The sequence below is a fragment of the Macaca thibetana genome, chromosome 10 (genome assembly GCF_024542745.1).
Source record: "Macaca thibetana thibetana isolate TM-01 chromosome 10, ASM2454274v1, whole genome shotgun sequence".
Classification (NCBI taxonomy): domain Eukaryota; kingdom Metazoa; phylum Chordata; class Mammalia; order Primates; family Cercopithecidae; genus Macaca; species Macaca thibetana.
In genome coordinates, this window is record NC_065587.1 from 95,917,715 (window position 1) to 95,944,062 (window position 26,348).

General features: G+C 41.2%; 1 long non-coding RNA gene across 2 annotated transcripts in view; it reads right to left on the bottom strand.

The window, feature by feature from the left end:
- LOC126929286 (uncharacterized) overlaps window positions 1-21,845 on the bottom strand; it is a 32,293-nt gene extending 10,448 nt beyond the window's left edge. Inside the window, exons 1-4 of one of the 2 annotated variants that reach the window (XR_007717130.1) lie at window positions 21,741-21,845; window positions 17,284-17,395; window positions 15,178-15,315; window positions 12,644-13,524 (exon numbers count right to left, since the gene is read on the bottom strand). This is a non-coding gene — a long non-coding RNA (uncharacterized LOC126929286). Of the gene's footprint in view, window positions 1-12,643; window positions 13,525-15,177; window positions 15,316-17,283; window positions 17,396-21,740 lie in introns of those variants that run through there. The other variant, XR_007717131.1, reaches the window with a different exon arrangement.
- Window positions 21,846-26,348: the final 4,503 nt, after the last annotated feature.

The following is a 26,348-nucleotide window of genomic DNA, read 5'->3' on the forward strand; positions in this document are numbered from 1 at the left end:
TTAGTGATGTAAAAATCACCTTGTTTTATTATGACAAATTTTTAGACTTAGTACTTGCAGTTATACTAAGTATTAAATGACATTTGTTAGCCTATTTTAGTGCAGGCAGTTTAAAATTTCAGCCAAACAGATGTTCCACTATAAACACGAATAAAAAATGAGGGATAGTAAGACTAAATATAGGATATTTTTTATTATGTTAATATTAATATTACTTAAAATTCAGTAGTGGTAACATTGTATATAATTAATGAAGATGACAAGAAAGACTCCCTTTTATAATTTACAAAAAAGTTGTAATTGGTTTAGTTATTAAGTTAAAAAGTAATTTATTAATTTTGAACGTCAAGAATATACAAAGTAGACATGACTCACAGTGTTATCGTGATCATTTCTGATTTTGCTTCTAATGTTATTCTGACCCTGCTAAATCTCAGTAGCATCTCATATTCAATACTCAAGTAGATACCATAAATTGATTATATAGATGTATTTACATATGTGTGTATATGTGATGTATAATAAAAAGTTGGAGGAAGGAAGACCTATGCTCTCTAGGAAAGAAAAACATAAATGTCATTTTCCCACAGTTTTTTCTTCATAAGTGAAGGAGAAATAAAACCCTTTACAGACAAGCAAATGCTGAGAGATACTGTCACCAGCAGGTATGACTTAAAGAGCTCCTGAAGGAAGCACTAAATATGGGAAGGCAAAACCAGTACCAGCCCCTGCCAAAACATATCAAATTGTAAAGACCATCAACACTATGAAGAAACTGAATCATCACATGGGCCAAATTAGCAGCTAGCACCATAATGACAGACTCGAATTCACACATATCAATATTAATCTTAAATGCAAATGGGCTAAATACCCCAATTAAAAGACACAGATTGGCAAATTGGATAGAGTCAAGATCATTTGGTGTGCTGTATGCAGGAGACCCATCTCATGTGGAAAGACACAAGTAGCCTCTCAAAATAAAGGGATGGAGGAAAATTTTCCAAGCAAAAGGAAAGTAAAACACACAGGGGTGCATTCCTAGTCTCTGAAAAAAAAAAAAAACCTTTAAACAAACAAAGATTAAAAAAAGACAAAGAAGGGAACTACATAATGGTAAAGGGATCAATGCAACAAGAGCTAACTATCATAAATATATATGCACTCAATACAGGAGCACCCAGATTCATGAAGCAAGTTCATAGAGACCTACAAAGAGACTCAGACTCCCACACAATAAGAGTGGGAGTATTTAACACCCCACTGTCAATATTAGACAGATCAATGACAGAAAATCAGCAAGGATATTCAGGACTTGAACTCAGCTCTGCACCAAGGGGATCTAATAGACATCTACATAATTATCCACCCCAAATCAATAGAATATACATTCTTCTTAGCACCACATCACATTTATTCTAAAATTGAGCACATAATTGGAAGTAAAACGCTCCTCAGAAAATGCAAAAGAATGGAAATCATAACAAACAGTCTCTCAGACCACAGTGCAATCAAATAAGAACTCAGGATTAAGAAACTCACTCAGTAATACACAACTACATGGAAACTGAACAACCTGCTCCTGAATGACTACTGGGTAAATAACAAAATCATGGCAGAAATAAATAAGTTTTTTGAAACCAGTGAGAAGAAAGACACAACTTACCACAATTTCTGGGACACAGCTAAAGCAGCGTTTAGAGGGAAATTTACAGTTCTGAATGCCTACAGGAGAAAGCAGGAAAGATCTAAAATTGACATCACAATTAAAAGAAGTAGAGAAGCAAGAGCAAATTCAAAACCTAACAGAAGACAAGGAATAGCTAAGATCAGAGCAGAACTGAAGGAGATAGAGACACGAAAAACCTTTCAAAAAATCAACGAATCCAGGGGCTGTTTTTTGGATAAGATTAACAAAATAGACCATTAGCCAGACTAATAAAGAAGAAAGAGAAAATAATCAAATAGACACAATAAAAAAAAAAATGATAAAGGGGATAAAACCACTGATTCCACAGAAATACAAACTATCATCAGAGAATACTATAAATATCTCTACACAAATAAATTAGAAAACCTACAAGAAATGGATAAATTCTTGGACACATACACCCTCCCAAGACTAAACCAGGAAGAAGTCGAATCCCTGAATAGAACAATAACAAGTTCTGAAATTGAGGCAGTAATTTATAGCCTACCAACCAAAAAAAAAACCCAGCACCAGCTGGATTCACAGCCAAATTCTACCACAGGTACAAATGGGAACTGATACCATCCCTTCTGAAATTATTCCAAACAATGGAAAAACAGGGACTCCTCACTAACTCATTTTATGAGGCCAGCATGATCCCGATATGAAAACCTGGCAGAGATACAACAAAAAAAGAAAACTTCAGGCCAACATTCCTGATGAACACTGATGAAAAAATCCTCAATAAAATACTGCAAACCAAATCCAGCAGCACATCAAAAAGCTTATCCACCACAACCAAGTCAGTTTTATCCCTGGGATGCAAGGCTGCTTCAACATACACAAATCAATAAATGTAATCTATCACATAAACAGAAACAATCACAAAAACCACATGATTATCACAATAGATGCAGAAAAGACCTCTGATAAAATCTGACACCTCTTCACGCTAAAAACTCTCAGTAAATTCGGTATTGATGAAACATATCTCAAAATAATAAGAGCTATTTATGACAAACCCACAGCCAATATCATACTGAATGGGCAAAAACTGGAAGCATTTCCTTTGAAAACTGGTACAAGACAAGGATGGCCTCTCTCACTATTCCTATTTAACATAGTATTGGAAGTTCTGGCTAGGGCAATCAGGCAAGAGAAAGAAATAAAGCATATTCAAATAGGAACAGAGGAAGTCAAATTGTCTCTCTTTGGAGATGACATGATTGTATATTTAGAAAATCCCATCATCTCAGCCTAAAGTCTCCTTAAGCTGATAAGCAACTTCAGCAAAGTCTCAGGATACAAAATCAATGTACAAAAATCACAAGCATTCTTATACACCAATAACAGACAAATAGAGAGCCAAATCATGAATGAACTCCCATTCACAATTGCTTCAAAGAGAATAAAATACCTAGGAATCCAATGTACAAGGGATGTGAAGGACCTCTTCAAGGAGAACTACAAACCATGCTCAATGAAATACAAGAGGACACAAGCAAACCGAAGAACGTTCCATGCTCATGGATAGGAAGAATCAATATCGTGAAAATGGCCATATTGCCCAAGGTAATTTATAGATTCAATGCCATCCCCATCAAGCTACCAATGACTTTCTTCACAGAATTGGAAAAACCTACTTTAAAGTTCATATGGCACCAAAAAAGAGCCCACATCGCCAAGACAATCCTAAGTCAAAAGAACAAAGCTGGAGGGATCATGCTACCTGACTTCAAACTATACTACAAGGCTACTATAACCAAAACAGCATGGTACTGGTACCAAAACAGAGATACAGACCAACAGAACAGAACAGAGCCCTCAGAAATCATACCACTCATCCACCACCATCTGAGCTTTGAAAAACCTGACAGAAACAAGAAATGGGGAAAGGATTCCCAATTAAATAAATGGTGCTGGGAAAAGTGGCTAGCCATAAGTAGAAAGCTGAAACTGGATCCCTTCCTTACACCCTGTACAAAAGTTAATTCAAGATGGATTAGAGACTTAAATGTTAGACCAAAAACCATAAAAACCCTAGGAGATAACCTAGGTAATACCATTCAGGACATAGGCATGGGCAAGGACTTCATGTCTAAAACACCAAAAGCAATGGCAACAAAAGCCAAAATTGACAAATGGGATCTAATTAAACTAAAGAGCTTCTGCACAGCAAAAGAAACTACCATCAGAATGAACAGGCCACCTACAGAATGGGAGAAATTTTCTGCAATCTACTCATCTGACGAAGGGCTACTACCTAGAACCTACAAAGAACTCAAACAAATTTACAAGAAAAAAACAAACAATCCCATCAAAAAGTGGGCAAAGGATATGAACAGACATTTCTCAAGACATTTATACACGCAACAGACACATGAAAAAATGCTCATCATCACTATCCATCAGAGAAATGCAAATCAAAACCACAATGAGATACCATCTCACACCAGTTAGAATGGCGGTCATTAAAAAGTCAGGAAATGACAGGTGCTGGAGAGGATGTGGAGAAATAGGAACACTTTCACACTATTGGTGGGACTGTAAACAAGTTCAACCATTGTGGAAGACAGTGTGGCGATTCCTCAAGGATGAAGAAGTAGAAATACCATTTGACCCAGCAATCCCATTACTGGGTACATACTCAAAGGATTATAAATCATGCTGCTATAAAGACACATACACACATATGTTTATTGCGGCACAATTCACAATAGCAAAGACTTGGAACCAACCCAAATATCCATCAATGACAGACTGGATTAAGAAAATGTGGCACATATACACCATGGAATACTATGCAACCATAAAAAAGGATGAGCTCATGTCCTTTGTAGGGACATGGATGCAACTGGAAACCATCATTCTCAGCAAAATATCACAAGAACAGAAAACCAAACACCGCATGTTCTCACTCATAGGTGGGAATTGAACAATGAGAACACTTGGACACAGGAAGGGGAACATCACACACCGGGGCCTTTTGTGGGGAGGGGGAAGAGGGGAGGGATAGCATTAGGAGATATACCTAATGTAAATGACGAGTTAATGGGTGCAGCACACCAACATGGCACATGTATACATATGTAACAAACCTGCATTTTGTGCACATGTACCCTAGAACATAAAGTATAATAATAATAAAAAAAATAAAGACCAAGATCATTTACATGACCTATAAAACTTTGATCATGCTGATTGTTTCCTGCAACCTCTCTAAGCTCATTGCCATTCTTCTCTTTTCTTTCCTTAGCCATGCTGGTCTTCAGTTTATCCAAATGGCCAATATTCCTCCAGCTCAAGCCTTTGTTCATGCTGTTCCCTCTTTCCGGCAGGCCTCCCTCACTCCGATTCCTACCCTCTCTTCTTCATCTGGCTAACTCAAATGCATCCTTCAGAATGACCCAAGGAAGGACTTCCTTGACTCTCCCCCAGGCTAGATGAGGACTCGCTGTCATAAATTCTCATAACACTTAGCATTTTTCCTTGTAACTTATTCAGATTTTCCATTTATATTTATTTTTCTGGTTGTTTCATTAATGTGTCTCTACTACACTAGATAGAATGCCCTAAGAGACTTTTCTTTCCTCACCATTGATAATCCACTGCCTGGTGCAGAGTCGATCCTCAATAAATATTTTGCAAATGAAAAATAAAGTGAATTCAGCTCATCTGGCCACTGCACTCCAGCCTGGGTGACAGTGGCTCATGCCTGTAATCCTAGCACTTTGGAAAGCTGAGTTGGGTGGGCTGTCTGAGCTCAGGAATTCAAGACTACCCTGAGCAACATGGTGAAACCTTGTCTCCACTAAAATACAAAAAATTACCCCGGTGTGTTGGCAGGTGCCTATAGTCCCAATTACTCCAAAGGCTGAGGTATGAGAATCGCTTGAACCCAAGAGACGGAGGCTGCAGTGAGTCGAGATCGCACCACTGCACCCCAGCCTGGACAACAGAGTGAGAGACTGTCTCAAAAACAAACAAACATTTTTCTCTACAACTGTTGCCTTCTGAATGTCTCTTGAATCCACATACTTTCCTCCATCTGTACTGTTACTGACCAAGTCCAGGTACCCTGCATCTCTCATCTCCATTTCCAGAAGAGCCTCCAGATTTTCTCCCTGTGTCTCCTCCCAATCTTCCCACACCTTTATTCTCTACAAGCAGGACTCTATTTTCACCATGCAAATCTGTCTTCTCATTGCTCTTGAAACCAAATTCTTAATATGCATATGAGGCCCTTGCTATGTGGCCTTGGTCTGGTTCACAGTGTCTTCTCCCACAGCATCCTCCCTCACCCCACCCCCTCCAGCTTCTGGAAAGCACTTAAATATTCTCTCAGTGGGAGCACAAATGGGGACAATATGGGGCATAGGAGATAAAAACGGATACAATTATGGGGAATTGAGACTCAGTCAGATCAGGTGGATCTCATAGATCTTGTAAAGGCTGCTTATCTCTGCTCTAACAGCACAAGATGTGTTGGCCTTTCAGAGGGAGACAGACATCATCCAGAGCAGACAAAATCCCTGCCCTCAGGGAGCTTATGTTCTAGTGGAGAAGACAGACAACAAATGAGTAAATGGACTTATAAAGTCAAATATCAATGAGTGCCGATTAGACAATAAAACAGGGAAATGTGACAGAGAGTAACCAGCCAGATGGGGTAGGATAGGGGTCAGGATCAGACAGGGTGGTCAGGAAGAGAACCCAAGGAGGTCATGTTTCAGCTTGGACATAGGTGATAGTAACAAGTCACAGGACAGTATTCCTGGCAGTGGAAACTTCCAGTGCAAAGGCCTGGGCCAAAACAAGCAAAGAGCTTAGAATGTTCTGGGAACAGGAAAAAAAAGGTCAATGTGGCATTGTCAGTCATTTGACCCAGAGCAACTCCATCTTGAATGGGGACTAGGTAAAATGAGGCTGAGACCTCCTGGGCTGCATTCCCAGATGGTTTAGGTATTCTTAGTCACAGGATGAGACAGGAGGTCGGTACACAATACAGGTAATAAATACTTTACTAATAAAATAGGTTGAAGTAAAGAAGCTGCCCAAAATCCACTGAAACCAAAACGGCGATGAGAGTGACCTCTGGTTGTCCTCACTACTACACTCCCACCAGCGCCATAGCAGTTTACAAATGTCAACCCTCGTGTAGCATATAATCAAGAAATAACCATAAACTTGGGCAACCAGCACCCATCGGGGCTGCTCTACGGAGTACCCATTCTTCATTCCTTTACTTTCCTAATAAACTTGCTTTCACTTTAGTCTATGGACTGGCCCTGGAATTCTTTCTTGTGTGAGATCCGAGAACCCTCTCTTGGGGTCTGGATCAGGACCCCTTTCCAATAACAGCTTCAGCACCATGAGAGAGAGGGACCAGAGTGACGAGATCAGAGACTGTCAAAGACGAGGTCAGAGGTCCAGTAAGGAACTTGGGTTCAGTCTCAACAAAATGGGAGGCCATTAAAGGATGGTAAGCTAAAAAGTGACATGGTAATAATTTTTAAAAGGTCATTCTGGTTGCAGAGAAAAAGCAAAACTGCAGTCCCCTAGTGTCAGATCTTTCAGCTCATTAATTCATCAGAAGATTAAAGACCCCACTGTGTGCTACACTTCTAGGTGCTGGGGTAGATTCAAAAACAAAGCGAACATATTAAAACCATTCTCATGTACTTTCAATAAATATTGGCTACCTTCTATTGGCTGGGCACTGGAACAGAGGTAAACAAGATAAGAGGTATGATCTGTTGGAACAGTACTAATTCAACTGTTAATCACTGGCTGTAAAATGAATTGCAAGCAATAAATGGCATTTAGGAAACTCACTAGGGTGACTGCAATTTACAACCTCATCTTCTGATACAAGCCAAAGTAAATTACAGGAAGATTAAAGAGTTTAAAAAACAAAACAAAACAAAACAAAAACCTAGAAGAAAAAATGGCTAAGCATTGACTAACTATAAAATAGGAGAAATAGAAAGCAATCAGGTTGCAATCGATTTCATTACATCAAAAATCTTGAAGTGTAAAATTGGAAAAGATCCCAGGAAATACATTTAACAAGAGGAATTACTCCTGTGATTGGAATCATCTTCCTTGAACATAATGTGGTGAGAGGCAGCAGGAACATTATATATGTTACACTCTAGTGGTTTCCTTTAAGTTTCAAAGTTGTCAACTGTTTTATTTGATCTCAGAATTGTGTTTTCAAAAGGAAAAAAAACTTTGCCATTATCACACTTCTTATAAAGATGAAGAGAAAAATGAATCAAAAACTTCTATAGTTTAGATACTGGTAACTACATTAAATATAGGAACAGCACTTAGGGGAAACTGATTTGTTTCTAATGGTGATAAAGATAATAAAAAGCACACTGACTGTAAAGCTCATTGCTTCACATATACACTTCCTAATTCTTACTACACTAACTCAGAGCTATGATTCTGAGTTCCATTTTGCTCTGAGCACCAACTGCTCAGAACTCCATCTTTCTCAGAGCTCCAATCACTCCAAACTCCTTCTTGCTCTGAGCATCCTCTGCGCAGAGCTCCATGTGCTTGGAGCTCCATCTTGCTGAGATCTCCAATCACTTCCAGCTCTATTGCACTCTGAGCCCCATCTGCTTGAAGCTCCATCGTATTGTGAGCAGCATGTTCTCTCAGCTCCATCTGGCTCTGAGCACCATCTGCTCTGAGTCCATCTGAAACCAAGCAACATTTGCTCCAAGTTCCATCTCGCTTAGAGCTCCTTCTTGCTCAGAACTTCATCTGCTCCAAGCTCCATCTTGCTCAGAGAACCATCTGCTCTGAGCTCCATCTTGCTGAGTACTCCAATTGCTTTCAACTTCATTTTGCTCTAAGCACCATCTGCTCAAGCTCCATCTTACTGTGAGGAACATGTTTTCTAAGCTACATCTTGCTCGGAGCTGCATCTGCTCCAAGCCCCATTGTGCTCAAAGCTCCATTTATTCCGAGGTCGATCTTGCTTCTGAGCATCATCTGCTCAGAGCTCCAATCCTACAGAGCAATGTTTTTAACTTCCAATCACTCTGAGCTCCATGTTGCTCTGAGCACCGAGCACCATCTGCTCTGAGCTCCACCTTACACCGAGCAACATCTGCTCCAAGTTCCATCTTGCTTGGAGCTCTTATCGCTCTGAGATCCATCTTGCTCTGAGCACCAAATGCTCGGAGCTCCATTTTACTCTGCGCACCATCTACTCTGAGCTCCAGCTTGCTCAGAGCTCCATCCACTCTGAGCTCCAGCTTGCTCAGAGCTGCATCTTCTCTGAGCTCCAGCTTGCTCAGAGCTCCATCTACTCTGAGCTCCATCTTGCTATGGCACAATCTGCTCAGAGCTCCATCTGCTCTGAGCTTCATCTTGCTCAAAGTTCTAATCACTCTGAACTCCATCTTGCTCTGAGCACCATCTGCTCTAAGCCCCATGTGTCAGAGTTCCATTTGCTCTAAGATCCTTCTTGCTCAGAGCTCCAATTACTCCAAGCTCCATCTTGCTCTGAGCACCATCTGCTCAAACCTTCTTCTTGCCTGGAGCTCCAGTCACTCTGAGCTCCATCTTGCTCTGAGCACCATCTGCTCGGAGCTCCATTTTGCTTTGAGCTCCATCTTGCTCTGAGACCATACGCTTGGAGCTCCATCTTACTCTGAGCAACATCTGCTCTGCGCTTCATATTGCTCAGAGCTCCATCTTGCCTGAACCCCATCATGTTTCAAGCTCATCATGCTCAGAGTTTCCTCTTGCTTTGAGCACTATCTGCTCCACGGATGTTTACTGCAGCACTATTCACAATAGGAAAGACATGGAACCAACCCATATGTGCATCAATGATAGAGTAGAAAAAGAAAATGTGCTAGATATCCACCACGGAATACTATGGAGCCATAAAAAAGTATAAGATCAAGTCCTCTGCAGGGATATGGATGAAGCTGGAAGCCATCATTCTCAGCAAACTAACACAGAAACAGAAAACCAAACACTGCATGTTCTCACTCATAAGTGGGAGCTGAACAATGAGAACACATTTTAATACTATTACAACCTCTGAAGATGGTCTCTATTTCTCTTAACAAAGGATATTTATACTTTGCAATTTTTCTCTCTAAAGGATTGTGGCTTCTCCTGTCTGTGCCAGTTTAGGGTACAGGTTGACCACCTCACCTTGAAATGACCCACTCCATGGGTCATTCCCATGACGTGGTTGTTCCCTCCTGTGAACTGTTTGTTCACAGCCTCTTATCACTTGTGGGTCATTTGAGAAGAGGTTTCTCACTTAGTGCTACACCAGGCGAATCACCAACTGAAAGAATTACCAAAACAATGTGTGGACCTGGTTATTTCAAAGAATAAATAGGAGTCGGTTGAAGGTGATAAAGTCAGTAATACCCTAAGATGATAAGATGTAACATCTTAGATGACCAAGACTAATCCTGTGGGTCCCAAGAACATGTAACAATATGGAGTATGCCAGCAAAAAGCTCACCCACCAGACAACAGCAAATGACGCCCTGGCTCAAAGGTTAAATGTCCTCTCTCCATGTGTGAAAGCACATGACCAGCAGGAGGCAAAAACAACAGGGAGACAAAGGCTTTGCTGCATATCTGTGGGCTTCAGTCTCCAGTGAGACACTCAGAGCCTACATCTCCTCTGTTACCACTGCTGCTTTTATTTTACAGAACATTTCCATATATGTTTCATTCTATTCTCTGAATTCTGTGCTCCATTTTTCTCTCAGTCTAGTTATGAATCAACATCACACTTCGATTTCGATTTCCAAGTATTTAAAATACATGAAAAGTTATTTTTGATATTCAGATTTTTATGGATATTTTTGTTTATTCTTCTTTGCAATCAGTTTTATCTCTATGCACAGTCAGATAGTAGCTACATTGAAGTCAAGCTCAATTTATCAAATGATTAAAGAATCACTGACCTCTTCATACTGTTACACATAATTTTCTAAAATTGTGGTCTTATTATATCTTCTCTGTACAAATCCATTTCATATTTTATACATTTTTACAGCAATTCTGATTTTGTGAAATTTTAAAAATATACCATGCTGTAGAATCCTGTCAGTGTCTTTTCACATACACGATCATGAACACATGGCATTCTCATTAACTCTGTGAATGTGCTTAACAGTATTACAGGATTTGCAAATGCTGAATCTCACTTGCACTCCTGCCATAAAGGATATCTGGTCATGACATACTAATGTGTTGACACAAAGGCTTCTAATATTTATAACTTTTACTTCTATACCCCCACATGTCCTATTTGTCTGTAGTATTCTCTGTGTCTCAGTCCAGTTAATGATCTTAAGTAGCCCTCCAAAATTTTGGGGGGGACGTTTAACCACTTTATAACTCTTACACAGTTTAAGTGACATTTGTTTACTAAGTTTTTTTGTCTTGTTTTGTTTTGTTCTGTTTGTTTTCTGTTTTATTATGTTTTTTAGATAGAATTTCACTCTGTCCCCCAGGCTGGAGTGCAATGGCGTGATCATGGCTCATTGCAACCTCTGCCTCCCAGGATGAAGCTATTCTCCTGCCTCAGTCTCCTGAGTAGCTGGTAAGACAGCTGCGCACCACCACATCCGGCTAATTTTTGTATTTTTAGTAGAGAGGGGTTTCACCATGTTAACCAGGCTGGTCTCAAACTCCTGACCTCAGGTGATCTGCCCGCTTTGGCCTCCCAAAGTGCTGGGATTACACATGTGAGCCGCCACGCCTGGCCTACTGAACTTTTTTTATACTGGAACTTACTTGTTTATAAGAGCTCTCTTCTGTTAAATGTCTTTGTTATCTCTATTATTTCACTAAAATTTACCCCTATTGAGAAAGAGATTCTAAATCGATGAACCACCTTACTGGTACTATGTTCATAATACTGTTAATCACAGTAAAAGTAGGTATTCTTTTAGAAAATCAAGGTTGAAAGATCAAAAACAAAAAAAAGAAAAAGAAAAAGAAAAAAACACACACACAGGAAAACAAAATAAAACTTACATTGTCCCTCTCCATCCATTAGTTGGCATAAACACAGAAAGATAACCAAATGGACCAAATGAAGGAGGCAGAAAATCAGACAAAAATTATATAGAGTAAACACATTTTTCAGAAACACACCAAAGGTACTCAGGTTGAGAAACCTGGATATTCATGTGCAAAGGACTGAAGAACCTTATGTTGCACAATACAGAAATATCGACACATAATAAAATGAACACTTAAGTCTAATCTTGAAATTAAAACAGCTCCCAGGTAAAAAACACAGGGTGAGTGTCTATTTTGGGGAAACTTGAATCTGTACACACCAGTTGCAAAAAGAGAAAATTAGGGAGAATATACACATACACAATACAATGGCTTCACCATCTCTTTTTATTTCCCAATGGGACACAGAAATCACTGGCAACAAAAGCAAATATAAGTATGATAGACAAAGGACAACTTTAAAATTTCTAAACAAGAAGAAAACAATGAACCAAAAGGAAAGGCATCCTAAAGATTGGGATAAAATTATAGAAAATTATGTATGTCAAAGGAACCATTATCTAACACACACAAGAAACTAAATGTACTAAGTGGGCAAAAAGATGAAACAACTAAAACCTATATTGATCCAAACAATCTGCTACTGGCAGAAAAAGAGCCTACCCAATGGACAGAATGACGGAGTCCCCTGTGCCACCCAAATGTATATACACAGTGAACACAGTTTTCAAACGAACACGAAATGACACAATGGGAAAAGAAAAGTCAGCTCAATAAACGATTTTGAGGAAACTGGATAACCACTTGATAAACAGTGAAATAGGACAGAATCCATGTAAATTACACTGAAGACTTAAACTCAGTTTTGAAACCACTTACTTCCCTTAGGAAACATAGGGTGAGCATATATTTTAGAAGACTAGTCTATGCACACAATTTGCAAAATGTAAAATATAAAAAGAAAAAGAAAAGAAAAATTAGAAGGAAAAAACCCATAGACAATGCCATGGCTTGCAACCTTTTTCACTGTTTTTAATTGTACACAAAAGCCACCACTAATATATAAACATGTGGGACTACGGAAAACATTGGATCTTATGTAGGGAAAAGAAAACAATGAACCAGAAGAGAAGGCACCTCAAAGACTGAAAGAAAATTATGGAAAATCCTGTCTTTGAAAGGGGTTCTTACAAAATATGTGCAAGAAACTAACACTATGATGTGGCAGAAAACAAAAACAGAAACAAAAACAAATACCCAAGCTAAGTCTGGGCCAAGGACCTGAACAGACATGTCTGAAAAGTAGATGAGCAATTCACTCATAGGTAAAAGAAAAAGTTTCCCAACAGCTCTAATCCTCACGAGAATGTCAAGGGAAACCACAGTGAGATACCACTTCCATACACATAGAATGAATGTTACTGAAAACAAAAATACAAGTTTGAAAAGGAAATAACTGGTATAGACTTGCAGAAGGGGAAACTCTTCTCCTACACTCTTGGTGGGAATATCAATTGGTACACACTCTAGCAAAAATAGCTAGAAGTTCCTCAAACAAAGTAAAAACTCCATTTCATCTAGCCTTCCCACCACCGGCTGTACATTTACAGTCAATGAAATTCCTAAGTGGAAGAGATACCTCCCTTGCCCTGTGTACTATAGTACTCACAATAGCCAAGATAGGAAATATGCCTACTCGTTCATTCACTGATGAAGGGATGAGGAAACTGCAACATGCATCCAGAACGGAGTATTCTTCAACCATAGAAATGGGTGACATCTAGTCATTTGCAGCCATGTGGAAAAACCTGAGGGACATTATGTTAAATGAAATGAGCCAGGCAGAGAAAGACATATACTGCATAATCTCGCCTATGTGGAATCTAAAACACCTGACCTCATAGAAGTAGAAAGTTCAACAGTGGTTACCAGAGGCAGGGGAGAAGAGGGGCCTGGGTAGGAATTGGTAATGGTTACCAAGTTACACTTAGAAAACTGAACTCAATCCTACCCTTCTCTTCTATAGCAGGGTGATTAAGGTTAATATTGTAGTGAATTTTCCAAATAGCTGGAAAGGATTCTGAATATCCTCTCCACAGACAAATAAAATACCTAGAGGACTTCACAGATGCAAAATATTGTGATTTCATCAATATGCTAGGGGTACCTATATCAAAATGGCCCCTGCATCCTCTAGTTATATACATATACTTTAGGGCAATTTCTTTAAAAAAAAAAAAAAAAAAAAAAAAAGGATGCCAACGATGCTAAAATTAACATGGAACCATGAAATGCCCTAAATTTCAAAAGCATTTCTAGAAATAGAAAGTATGTGGGACCCATCACTGTCTTCCATTTGAAATTATATTGAAAAGCTAGTTATCTAAACAACAGATGACTGGCATTAACCAAGACACCCAGGCCAACAGACAGAATGAGGGAGCTCAATCACAAACCCAAACTCCTTGGTAGTATACGCATTTTGTAAAAGAACACCAAAAGACACAATGAAGAAGGGGGAATCTGTTTAATAAATTGTTTTAAAAATTGGATATCCCCATATAAAATGACAAAATAGAACCCCTATTGTGTAAAAGGCACAACAATCAACTCAAAATGAATTAGAGACTAATACACAAAACTTGAAACCATCAAGCTCCCTCAAAGAGAAGACATACAGTGTGGGTATATTTAGGTCAATGTGGATCTGTGTTCACACTGTGCCAAAACCAAACAAACAATACAGGGGGAAAACTCATGGGTGATGGATTAGTTCGGACATGATTTTATTTTTCTTCATCAGTCACCTACGTCACAGGGAACCAAGAAAACAGACACACATGGGAATGCATCCCATTCTAGAGTTTGTGCCCAAGCAGATTAAAAAAAAAAAAAAAAAACTATGAAAAAAATTAAAAAGTCATCCTGAAGTTTGCAAGAAAGGTTTCGGCAAACATACATCTGATAAAAGGTTGTCTTCAAAATGTCTAAGCCACTAACACTACTTACTAGCAAAAACACAAATGAGAAACTAATAACCAAACAAAATGGGTCAAAAGAACCTGAACAGACATTTCTGCAAAGAAGACATAACATTGAAAACAAGTTTAAGAACTTGGATAGCATCACAAATCATGAGAAAGATCAAAACAACACATACATCATCTCACTATAATTCAAATGGATGTTATCAAAGTTATAATATACATTAAAACAGACACAAATGTGGGTGTAAATTTCCAGAGAGCAACTTGTTTGGTAAGAACGTTAATTAGTATACAAACTACAGAAACCAGTGAGAGGTTCCTCCAAAAATTAAACCTACAACTACCATTTCATCTGACAATTCTACCATTAAGTATACTTTCAGGGCAAAAGAAATCAGTCCATGCAAGAGATATTTGCCATCCTATGTGGACTGCAGCACTACTGACAACTGCCAAGATAAAGAATAAACTTACCTGTCCAGTCACAGATGAAGGGATAATGTAACTGTGATAGATGTACACAAATAGAATAGTCTTCAGCCAGAAAAACAGAATGAAATGTCATCATTTGGAGCCATACTGTTGAATCTGGAGGACATTATGGTAAATGACCTAAACCAGGCAGAGAAAGAAAAACACTGCCACATCTCACTCATGTAGAATCCAAAATAAAAGGCTTTATTGCATAAATCTAGAGAGCACAATACTGGTTACCAGAGGTTGGAGGGAAGAGGGGGGATGGGCAGGGATCAGAAATAGGTACAAAGTTACACTTAGATGAGAGGCATGAATTGTTCCTCTCTATTCCACAGCACAGTGACTAGAGTAAATTAACACTTCATCACACCTTTTTCACAAAATCTGGAAAAGATTTCCCATATTTTCACCATAAAGAAATTAACAACTGTTTGTGATAATAGAGAGTCTTGTAAATGCAAAATTCCAAATGTTTCCATCACAAAGAAATTAACAACAGTTTGTGATAACAGAGATTCTAAATATCCTGATTTTAACATTTCTCTGTATCTGCATTAACCAAAATGCCCCGCTCTAACTTCCCCCATTGTATGCCATTACTGTATGGACAACCTTTTAAAAAATATGTAAACACGCAATGCTAAAGTTCATGTGGACCACAAAACACCCTGAATTTCCAAAGCAACGCTGAGAAATACAAACTACACCGGTTGTGTCACACTTCCTGACTTTACATTCCATTGAAAAGTTAGGGACCCTGTTCCACACAGACCAGTGGAATAGATTAGAGAACCCAGACGTAAACCCGCACCCCTAACACCATCTGATCTTCAACAAAATCCACAAAACTAAGCTTTGAAGAAAGGATTCCCTCCTCTCAATAGATGGTGCTGGGATAAATGGCTAGCCAGTTGCAGAAGAAAGGCAGTGGGCCCCTGTGTCTCACTGTGTACCGAAACTAACTCAAGATGAATGAAAGATGTAATGCAAGACTGCAAACTATGAAAAGCCTGCAGGAGAACCTAGGAAATACCCTTCTTGACAGAGGATTTGGCACAGCATGGATATGCCTATGTCCCTGCTTTGTGTATCAGTCTCTAATTCATTTTGAGTTGGTTCTTGTGCCTTTTACACAATAGGGATTTCTATTTTATTATTTTATATAAGGATATCCAATTTTTAAAACAATTTATTAAGCAGATTCCCCCTTCTTCGTTGTGTCTTTTGGTGTTCTTTTACAAAATGTGTAAAAAGCAAGTGCAACTAAAACAATTATTGACAAGTGGGGCCTAATGTACAAAAGGGCTGCTGTACAGCAGAAGAAATTACCAACAGAGTAAACGGACAGCCTACGCAGTGGCAGAAAATGTTTCCACGTATGCATCTGATGAAGTCTAATATCCAGGATCTACCTCAAAGACCTTAAGCAAATAAATCAGCAAAACAAAAACTCAATGAAGGAAGGGCAAGGGGCATGAAAACAAGCATCTCAGAAAAAGGTTTACAGCAACCAACAGACAGGACAACATTTCTCTACCTCAGTAATCATCAGAGAAATGTAAAGCAAAAAACCCATGAGATAGTATTTCACACTGGTCAGAATGACGATTGTGACACAGTCCACAAGAATGAATGGCAGTGAGGCACAGGAGGAAAGGGATGCTGGTCGGCTGTTGGTGGAAATGAAAACTAGTTTGGACACCATGGAGAGCAATGTGGGGATTTCTCAAATAACTTTATTGACATCACTAATCCTCACAAAAATGTCCATGAACACCACACTATGATTCCGTCTCATTCCACTCAGAATGAATACTACTCAAAACAAACAAAACACAGATTTTTTGAAAGTGAAATCCAGTATAGACTTACAGAACGGTAACCTCTTAAACACTATTGGTGGAGATGTAAATTAGTATACACACTCTGAAAAACAGCTAGAGATTCCTGAACAAATTCACAGTACAACTACCACGTCAGTTAGCAGCCACACCAGTGGTTCCACATTTAAAGCAGTTGAAATCCTAGGTTGAAGAGAGCTATCTGCCTTCCCAGGGGTACTAAAGCACTTGTAACTGTGGCCAAGGTACAGAACCAACCTACCTGTGCATTCGGAGCTGCAGGGATGAGGAAACTGCTGTATAGATACACCACAGAATATGTTTCAGCCACAAAGCTTTGGAAAATCCTGCCATCTGCAGCCACATGACGAAACCTGGAGAACATCAAGTCCAATGAATGAGCCTGGTCGAGAAAGACTGATGCCATGTTACCTCAGGGATGTAGACTGAAAAGAACTTTACATCCTAGAAGTAACAAGTTCAATAGGGGTCACCAGAGTCTGCAGGGGAGGTAGAGGTGGTCTGGGAAGGAATCAGTGATGGGTACAAAGTCACTCTCAGATGAGAGTGATCAAATCTGGTCTTCTATTCCATAGCAGGGTGATTAGCCTTAACACAAATGTGTCATATGTTTCAAAGTAGCTAGAAGGAAAGATTCTGAATGTTGTTACCACTCAAAAAATAAAAACTATATGAGGTGAAGAGATGCTAAATAATCCGATTTTATCATTACTCAACATATACATGTATCAAAATCTTCCTTGTACCCTCTGATCATATACATTTAGTATATGGCAAATAGTGTTTTAAGAAATAGAAATAATGCCACAATGTATGTGAAAATGTGAAACATGCTGAATTTCCAAAGCTATCCTGAGAAATACAAACCATATGGGATGCATCACATTCTCTGAGTTCTAATTATTAGAAAATCCCTGGTTAACCAACCCATATGTTACTGGCATACACAGAGAAACACAGACCAGTGAGAAAAATGAGGATGCTCAAGAATCAACACAAAATTCTACAGAGTGGCCGGGCGCGGTGGCTCACGCCTGTAATCCCAGCACTTTGGGAGGCCGAGACGGGCGGATCACAAGGTCAGGAGATCGAGACCACGGTGAAACCCCGTCTCTACTAAAAAAAAATACAAAAAATTAGCCGGGCGCGGTGGCGGGCGCCTGTAGTCCCAGCTACTCAGGAGGCTGAGGCAGGAGAATGGCGTAAACCCAGGAGGCGGAGCTTGCAGTGAGCCGAGATCGCGCCACTGCACTCCAGCCTGGGCGACAGAGCGAGACTCCGTCTCAAAAAAAAAAAAAAAAAAAAAAAAAAAAAAATTCTACAGAGTGAACACATGTTTCAAAACACCAGCAAAATGACACAATGGGGAAGGTTTCCAAAACTAGATATCCATATGGAATACAATACAGGACTCTTATGGTACTAGATACACAATAATCAACTCAAAAGGATTAAAGATTATACACCAAACTTGCAACCATAAGGCTCCTATAAAGACAACCTCTGGTGTGTGTATATTTAGGGCAACTTGGATGTATGCTCATGGTTTTCAAAAAGTAACAAAAATACAAGGAAAAAAATCATTGACAATGGACTGCTTTGGTAGCAATTTTGTTTTTTCCTGATTAGTAACCAACAGCACAGCTAACCAAGAAATTCTACACGTGTGGGACCACGTCACTGAAGAGTTTGTGCCCAACAAAGAAAACAATGAACAAAATGAAAAAGCATACTGAAAATTATAAGAAAAGTTTGGGCAAACATACAGTGGATAAGGGGTTGTTTTTGAAAATGTACAAGCTAGTAACACTGCCAGCTGGCAAAAAAAAAAACAAAACAACAGAAAAAAACACAGATCAAAATTGGGCAAATGACCTGAGTAGATATTTCTGCAAAGAACACAGGAAACTGACCCAATGTTTACAAAAATGGGGTTAACATTACTACTCATGAGAAAAATGTAGATCAAAACCACACTCAGAATTTATCTCACTCCAACTAGAATGAACATTACAAAAAAATTAAAGTATTTAAAAAGACAATTCCTAGGCTGGGCGCAGTGGCTCATGCCTATAATCCTAGCACTTTGGGAGGCCGAGGCGGGTGGATCACGCGGGCAGGAGATCAAGACCATCCTGGCTCACACAGTGAAACCCCGTCTTTACTAAAAATACAAAAAATTACCCTGGCGTGGTAGCGGCTGCCTGTAGTCCCAGCTACTCGGGAGGCTGAGGCAGGAAAATGGCATGAACCCGGGAGGTGGGGCTTGCACTGAGCCAAAATCGGCCACTCCAATCCAGCCTGGATGACAGAGCTAGACTCTGTCTCAGAGAAAAAAAAAAAAAAAAAAAAAAAAATCCTGGTATGAATTTCCAGAAAGGGGAACTGTTTGTGGAAACGTAAATTAGTATTAACGCTATAAAAAACAGTTGAGGGGTCCTGCAAATAGGAAAAAAAAGAAACACCAAACCATCTAGCAGTCCCACTACTGGGTATCATTCAACCCACCTGTTCATCCACAGATACAGAGATCAAGAAACTCTCATATACATACACTAGGGAATATTCTTCAGCCATCAAAACAATGAAACACTGTCACTTAGAGCAACACAGATGAACCTGGAAAACATTATGCTAAATGTAATGAGCTAGGCCTAGAAAGACAAACAGTGCATGATACCACTCACGTGAAATCTTAAGATGTTTATCTTAAAGTAGTAGAAAGCACAATATTGATTACCACAGTCTGGGAGCTAGAGGGGGAATGGGGAAGGATTGGTTATGGAAACAAAGTTATCTTAACATTAAAGGAATACATCTGAATGTTCTCCTCAGCCCCGGTGACTGGAGTTAACAATATTATATTTTTCTAAAGAGCAAGAAGGGATAATTTTGAATGTTCTCTCCACACAAAAATAATACCTGTGTGAGGGAATAGAGCTCCCAAGTACCCTGATTTGATCATTACCCCATCTATATGTATGAAAATGTACCCCTAATTATAGACCTTTGTGTTGTGAAATAAAGTTAACAGCAATAAATACATATTGCTAAAAATCACAGAGAGCCACAAAGGCAATGAATATTTAAAGGAACCCTCAGAAATACAATCAAAGTGAGAACCCACAATCCTCAATATCAAATTACACTGCCAAGTTGTAGTCATGCAGCAGAAATATGGTACTTGCATAAATAAAAATACCTAGAACTGTGGGAAAAAACAGGGAGAGCAAAAACATGATCAACACAAATATGGACATAGTCAACTGACTTTCATAAAGAACACCACAATGTGGAAGGCAGAGTCTGCTCAATGAATACATTTGAGAAAAATGATATCCGGATGCAGAAGCAAGAAATAGGACCCTTATTTTACACGACCTATGAAAAACAAAACCCCCTCCCCCAAACTGAAGGCCAAAAGACCATAAACCACAAAAAGTTTTTAAAACACAGGATGAACATGTATTTTTGGTTACTTGAATCTCTACTCATCTTTGCAAAGAGGAAAACAAACACCTTTGAAGAAAAACCTCACTGACAACTAAATGCTTTGTCACTGATATATATTTTCTTATATGGGTGACCAAAATTACATGCATGAAATGCAAAAACAAACATATGGGACTATACCAACCTGAAAAGTTTCTGCATCTCAAAACAAATTACTTTACAAATAATAAAAGCATCCTATAGATTAGCCAAAAATTTCAGGCAATCTTGTAATTCACGAGTTGTCATCTAATGTGAACACAGAAAACACTATAAAGCAGCAAAAGAATCCAACTATTTCGCCAAGAACCTGAACAGACAATTCTGTACAGTCATAAAAAAGAACAACAGATACGATATAAGGTCCTCAAAATTAACTATTCATCAGAAAACTGTAATTCAAAACCACATGCACATAATCTCACACTTATTGAATATTCCTAAAAAAAACTTTTAAAAATAGGAGGGGCAGGGAGCTGTGGCTCAGGCCTGTAATCCCAGTATTTTGGGAGGCTAAGGCGGGTGGATCACCTGAGGTCAGGAGGTTGAGACCAGCCTGCCCAATGTCGTGAGACCCCGACTCTACTAAAAATACAAAAATTAGCTGGGTGTGGTGGCTGGTGCCCAGAGTCCCAGCTACTCTGGAGGCTGAGCCAGGAGAATTGCTTGAACCCAGGAGACAACGGTTTCAGTGAGCCGCGATCAGCCACTGCACCCCAGCATGGGCAACAGAGCAAGACTGTGTCTCAGAAAACAAAACAAACGAAAAGAAAAACATAGGAATGCGAGTGTGGTTTTCGAGAAAGGGGAACTCATACACTGTAGGTGGAACTGAAAAATAGGATACACACCATGGAAAACAGCTAAATAGCCGGACACTCCTCAAAGAATTGAAACTACACATGTCCCCTGCTCTGGCCAGGTCTCTTGCTAAAGGTCTTGTGGCATCAAAAATAACCCTAGACCCCAGCTCAGAAGCCCATGGGGCTCGCAGAGACCCTGGACCAGCGTGTCACCGCCGGGGCTCTGGGCCAAGGGGCGGCAGGAGGGCGGACGCTGCCAAGGCCAGGACCCCACAACCGCCTCCATGCGGACGACTTGGGCCCAGATGCCCAGAATAAGTCAGGGCCGGAAAGCAGGGAGTGACCGGGAAGGAGAAGGGAGGTCCAGAGGGTTCCCAGTGGGGTCCATGCCCCGGATACTTACGGAGACTCGCCTCCTCCTCCACTGTCACGCGAAACCCACCACGGCTTCTCGGAAGCTCTCTCCAACCACCAGGTTGCTCCGCCGCCGCTGCCGAGGCCTCACAGGAAGTGTAGTCTCGGCTTCCGTAGGGGCGGCACATGCACGCGGGCACGTGCACGCAGGCACATGCACGCTGGCAGCGCCCCTCCCGCCAGGTTGAAGCACCACCCCCTCTTAAAGGGCCCGCGGCTCGGACGGGCCAGACACAGCTTAGGGTTGTGGCACAGGAGCGCTCCCTGTGACCCCAGCCAAGAGATAGGCTCCCTTTGTTTGGTGAGCCCCCAGGACCTGCCCCTGCCCTCCTCTGAACCTCAGCTTCACCCCGCAAAGGAAGCGGCCTGGCTGAAGCTCTGGGGTCCCTCAAGCTCGGCACCTCGGTATCCAGGGTGGATCCCCTGCCCCTCTGCAGAGGGTGCCCAGAGAATCACAGAAAGCTGGGGGCTGGAGGGACAGTCCCGAGGGTAGCAGGGCCTCCCCGGCCCCAATGTCCGCATCTGTCCTGTGGGAGCCCGGGGACCTCGCTAGGGCTGCCTGGGTCACCGGGCTTCCCAGGAGGCAGGCATGGGCCCTGGGGTCCAGCGCTGCCCCCACCTCAACTCCATCCTGCATCAGCGCCTGCGAGGCGCCCTGTGGACTGGACCCAGGCTCGCCCATTCCCGGGGAGAGGGACCCGCATCGGTCTCTGTGACACCCACAGCAAGGGCCGTGCTGAACTCTCCTGGGGATCTGGGGGTGAGACGGGGGAATCCCGGCAACTTCTTGAAGCAAGCTGAGTTAAGGAGGGACTCCTCCTGAACTATTTTGTGAAGCCAGTGTCAACCTGATATCAAAACCTAGCAAAGACACGCACACACACACACACACACACATACACACAAAACCTATAGGCCAATATCCCTGATAAACATATACCCAAGATTCTCAACAAAATACTAGCAAACTTAGTGTAGCAGCGCATCCAAAAGTTAATTCATCATCACCCTGTAGATTTCTTTTCTGTAATCAAGGTTGTTTCAACATGTGAAAATAAAAAAATGTGACTTACCCCATAAACATAATTAAAAACACAACTCAATAGATGTGAAAAAAAGCTTTTGATAGCATTCAACATCCCTTTGTGTTAAAAAAAAAAAAAAACCCATAAAGTAGGCATCAAAGGAACATACCTCACAATAATAAGAGCTATCTATGACAAACACACAGTTGACATTATACTGAATGGGCAAAAGCTGGAAGCAGTCCCCTTGAGAACTAGAACAAAAAATGATTCCCATTCTCACCACTCCTGTTGGATGTAGTACTGGAAGTTCTAGCCAGGGCAGTCGGCAAGAGAAAGAAATGAAAGACATCCAGATCGAAAAAGAGAAAGTCAAACTATTTCTCTTCACTGATGATGTAATTCTATAACCAAACCCCGAAAGACTCCACCAAAGGGCTTCTAGAAGTAATAACTTCATTAACATTTCAGAATAGAAATCAATGTATGAAAATCGGTAGCATTTCTATACAGCAATAATGTTAGAGCTGAAAGCCCAATCAGGAATTCAATCTCATTAGCAGTAGCCACAAAAAGAATAAATCCCTAAGAATATATGTAACCAAGGAGGTGAAAGATCTCTACAAGGAGAACTACAAAACACTGCTGAAAGAAATCACAGACGGCAAACAAATGAAAAAAAAAAATTCCATGGCCATGGATTGGAAGAATCAAAATTATTAAAATAGTCATACTGCCCAAAGCAATCTAGAAATCTTATCCTACCAAACTACCCATTGCTATTTTTCACGGAATTAGAAAACACTGTTCTAAAATGTGTGTGGAACCAAAAAAGAGCCCAAAGAGCCAAAGCAAACTTAAGTAAAAAGAGCCAAGCCGGGGTCATCGTATTACCCAACTTCGAACTACACGGCAAGGTTACTGTAGTAACCAACACAACAGCTACCGGTGTAAAAACGGACACAGAGTCCAATGGACCAGAATAGAGAACACAGAAATAAAGTCACATACTCACCAGTATCTAAACTTGACGAAGTTTAAAAAAAAACAAAAAGCAATGGAGAATGGCTCTTGAATCCCACCTGTTGGCCTAGAATGTAAAGAGGCCTGGCATAATTTGTGCAGTAGCAGAAAAGTCAAATGAACACTCAATTGGCCTTTTCCACTCCTGCAGTGATTTTAGGCAGCCTCAGGCCTGTATCAGAGCCAACCTCCAGGTCTAACAGTCGTCCAGGTCACTGTCTGGGTTCAGCAGTTTAGATATAGAACTTCAGTAACCTGGTAGTACTGACTTCACAAAGACAGTTCCTGCAGGGTCAGCATAGGGCACATTTTGTTTTAGCTGGGAATATTGTATTGTCAATAACAGAACACAGGTTAGCTTCAGCAGAGACAGGAACGGATCCACTGCCCCAGCACTGCAGGGTCAGGGCTTCAACTCTGTCTCTTCTGCAAGTGGCTGCTTTCTTATTTCCTGGAAAACCAGCCCCTAGGAACCCATAGCCCTGGCCCAGTGCTATGGCTCCACCTTGAGCCTCCCGGTGTGGACTTCCGCAGTGGATGCACCCAGACCCACGTCCCAACCCCAATCCCTGGAAGAAGGGGCCTGGAAAGCAGGCAGGTGCCCCATTTGGAATTCGGACTTTCATTCAGAGTGTCTGGACAGGGGCACCCAGGAGAGCCTCGGTTCTGAATTTGTTTTGCTGTAAACACTCATGGGGGTTTTGACGTAAGGAAGAAGAGAAAGTTCTCAGATGCTGTGACCTTCAGTTATACGTCAGCTTGACTTGGCCACGGGGAGCCCGGTGTGGTCAGGCCTTACTCTCAATGGTATTTCTGGATGAGGTTAATGTTTAAATCAGCAGAGGGAATAAAGCAGTTTGCCCTTCCCAGCGTGGGGGCCTCACCCCATCAGGCTGAAGCCCACAGGGAACAAGAGGCCTGCCCTTCCCCAAACAGAGAGAATTCCTCCTGCCTGTGAGTCCTTGGAACAGAACCACACAGGGCTTTCCTGGGCCTCCAGCTGCCCCCTCATCCTGCAGATCTGGGGCTGGTCGGCGTTGCAAATAACAAGTTCACTCCTTATAATAAATTTCCCTCTGCATCTACACTCACATCCTGTTGGTTTTGTTTCTCTGGCTAACCCTGACTAACGCAGATGCCGTGCACTGCTGGAGAAGAAAGAGCTGCAGGCAGAAGATGCTGACCAGATCCACGTGCCCACATGCCCAATGCCACAGGCCTCTGATTGGACCGTTCATCCTGCCCTTACAACAGGAACGCACACTGAGCTCCCCCTGTGCTCAGGGTCTGCATCTCATGGGGTTATTATTAAATAACCATAAGAAGCTCACAACATCCACAAGACCATTTTCTATGAAGTCCCTCGACAGTATGTAATGATAAATAGAGGGTTCCCTGGACTGATGGGCAGTGTGCTGTCTGGGACAGCAGTCTGGGACTGGTCATGTTGTCTGGGGTGATGGCCCTGGCACCGGCCTCTGTGGCTGACAGGATTGTGCCACGAGGCACTTTGGTCTTGTGAGACACTGCTTGTCCCAAGCCAGAGCAGCCACTGGACATTCCTCAAGGAGCACCTCGAGATTCAGACAGGATGTAACCTCTTGCTTCCCCTTTCAAAGTTGCGGGACAGAATGCAGTGCCGCTGTTTAGTGTGGGAAGTGTGAGGATCAAAATATCGGAAACTATATGTTTCACAACAACCGAGTTCTCCATCAGAAAAAGTGACAACGGACACCCCTGCAAGTGTAGCTGTGACAGATTTGAAAATTCCTCCTCTGAGAGGCAGGTGCCTGTAGTCACAGAATCACTGCATGGGAAGCACCGTGATCCCTCAGGCAGAGTCAGGAGTTCCAGCTCTTAGGATTCTGCCACCTGCAAGTTCCTATATAACCTGCAAGGTGAGACAGAGGAATTCACTGAGCCTGAAGACTGACATCACATGTTAATACCTGCGCTAGACCTTGTGACCAACTAAAAAGGACCGAAAGCAAAAAACAAAGCAAAAATGGTGTGTAAAGACCTTTTCATATTCAAGTTTTTTTTCTTTCATTTCATTTTCTTTCATTTTAACTTTCACAAAATTCACTATTTATTATTCTCCATATACATATACCTTCACCGGACTCAAGCTGGCAACCTGTGGAGACTCCGGGCATTCACAATTCCAGGAAAACAGCAGCGTTTGGCAGAGCAGCTGGCTGTGAATGGAGCTGATGCTGTGGGAGTGCTGTGCTCAGATGAGCCAATGGAAGATTCTATCATCTTGAGCATTCACCTTGTGAACTGTGAAGTGCCTGGATCTGCGGGAACTGGGTTCTCACAGCCACCAGGTGAGTTAGGCCTAGAAGTCACCCTTGGTAAGAGGCAGAGTCCAGAGCTGGACCTGGGTAGGTGCCAAAGGCAGCACTCCCTACTCCACACATGGGTTTCTCTCAAGTAAATCACCACCCAGGTGAGGTGCATGCAGCATCTAGGGAGACAGAACACTGTGTTGTCCCCTCCTTCAGCCAGGAGGCCCCACACTGAGCGCCACTGTCTCCACTGTCTGA